This window comes from Odocoileus virginianus, chromosome 16 (assembly GCF_023699985.2).
Source record: "Odocoileus virginianus isolate 20LAN1187 ecotype Illinois chromosome 16, Ovbor_1.2, whole genome shotgun sequence".
Lineage (NCBI taxonomy): Eukaryota > Metazoa > Chordata > Mammalia > Artiodactyla > Cervidae > Odocoileus > Odocoileus virginianus.
The window spans coordinates 55,022,020-55,024,258 of NC_069689.1; the positions used below are offsets into that span (position 1 = coordinate 55,022,020).

The window sequence follows — 2,239 nt, forward strand, 5'->3', positions numbered from 1 at the left end:
GAAGGGTGAGTCCTGCAGATGCATGTGAATCAGAGCAGGAGCTCTGCTCCAGGAGACTGGACTGCACGTGGCGGGTCACTGCCCCCCTCCCAGGCACATCTGCCCTGTGAAGTCCTCTGCCCTTTGTCAGATTCAAACCTTTCATCTCACATTCCAAACTCATCATTTCCCCCACTTCCAAGGTGGATAATCCATACACAGAAACCCAGGCAGAACCAAATATTCTTGCCTGGCTGTGTGTCACGTGGCACGTCTCTGGCTCAGATTCTCTACAGGAAGTTCCCATTGCTGTCGAAGAACTCTTGTCCCCTCTGCACAACTCTGTTGCTGAAGATCTTGTCCCCTGGGTCCCCAGCCTTCAGCTCTTCCAGCTTCTTGTGGCTGGGCAGTCTATCACTGTCAGTTCCTCTGGTGCCCCCACAGTCGCTGGTGGGGTGACCTAGAGCAGCAGCAAAAGGCATAAAGCACTTCCCCTCCTCCAGCCCTGGACTCCTTTATTCCTTTCCTTCTGTCTCCTTGGTGTATCGGTACTGTGAGTGTTCAATTCAATTGCTTTCAAAGCTGTGCTGTGACCATGGCCTTTGGATGAGGCTTCATCCCCAGGCATCAGCAAAGAGCCTGATACAGACTGGCTTGCAGAAAGTGGTTTTGAGGAATCTCCAGGGCCTGGGAGCTCCTGGAGCAAGTGGGCAAGTCCAGTTTCTTAAGGACTTTTTGATCCTGCTTCAGTTTTTGTTCCAGTGTGGTTACTGGAAGGCGAGCGCAGAGAAAAAGAGAGTGAGCTGGGCTTTCAGGCAGAGAAAGATTTATTATAGGAAGAGAGGAAGTGACTGGCTTTAGAGAGAAACCAGTGATCTGCCTTACAGCCAACCCTTCTTATACCCTATCGATGGGAAATTGTGCCCTGAAGGGAGGGGGCCTTAGTTTATCTTCAACCTGCAGCTGGGGTCTTGTGATCACGTAGTCAGAGGGGTCTCACAGGCAGGTGGTCACGTAGTCTTGAGAAACTGGCACCAGCAGGGAAAAACAGGACATTGCCTTAAGGAAAAACAGGATGCCACCAGGGCGATGCGGCCATTGTGACATCATCCCTTGTTTGTCAGGTCACTGCAATGGTCCATTTTTAAATAATATGCTCTGAGCCCCTTGTGGACCCTAACAGGTACAACTTGTTTTCTAAAACCCTTTGGGTTTTGTTTTGTGTGCGTGTGTGTATAATCCAAATGATTGACTTAAGCTTTGCTTGCCAAGGCATGCATTTTGAAGATGACTGTCTTCAATAAACACACTGCCAGCCACACAACTGGATAAAAAGCCTGGCTCCTCCCATCCCCACCCCCCACCTCCACACTGAGGCCCTTTGTTTTAGAGATTATCGTTTACTTCAATGATTAACCACTTGGGCCACTTGCTTTTTCTCTTCCTGTGTCTTAAATTCCTGTTAAATTCACCAATAATGAGTGAGCCCTCAAAATCCTAGGCTCCACCCCCCAAAAAACCCTAGACGCCAGTGCTCAACCCCAATAAAAGTAGAACTGCAGGCTCTTGCAGTTCTCTCTACCCAAGACTGTGCTGTGTGGCCTCAGGTTCGCCATGTAATTTCCAGGTCCTGTAAGTGTTAAACTTCCCCCCACCCCTCTGCCAACGTTTCTTGATGGTTATTGAAAGGCATCTTGTCATTTTAAGACCCACAAGGGCTGATCCAGTCACAGCACTGGTTATTGATAGACTGAGCCTGACCCACAACACCAGCAACATTAAATTGACACATTGAGGTCCCTGAGGAATTATGTAGGGATTTGATCTAGAGCACCCAGAGGACTGGTCCTAGACAAGTGAAGGACTGCCACTTCCCCAGTGATGTGAACAGAATACAAGACGGAGAGTGGAAGATAAGGAGGAAGCCAAGACACTTTAATAACTTTTTACCTAAAGGCCTTACTTTTCTCTGAATAAAAAGATATTTACTGGTCCCCAAGGGGAGGTGATAGATAAGAAGATGGAAATGTTGAAAAGGCTGGTATTCAATACACGAGAGGAAGCTGAAAAAGAGAGGTGTTATAGGCTTATAAAATCTTGATCGTCTCTATAAAACCCCCCTTATTCTAGTCTCAACTCCAGAGTTATTCTGATGAGAATGAAAAATGGAATATGACCCATGGAGGACTATTTAGCAATGTTTATCAAGATGCAAATACATTTACCTTTGGGTTCAGCAGCCCTACTTCTGGCAGATATG

At 47.3% G+C, this 2,239-nt stretch overlaps 1 pseudogene; it reads right to left on the reverse strand.

Moving 5' to 3' along the window:
- Positions 1–260: 260 nt before the first annotated feature.
- Positions 261–1,595, reverse strand: LOC110125817 (neugrin-like; annotated as a pseudogene).
- Positions 1,596–2,239: the final 644 nt, after the last annotated feature.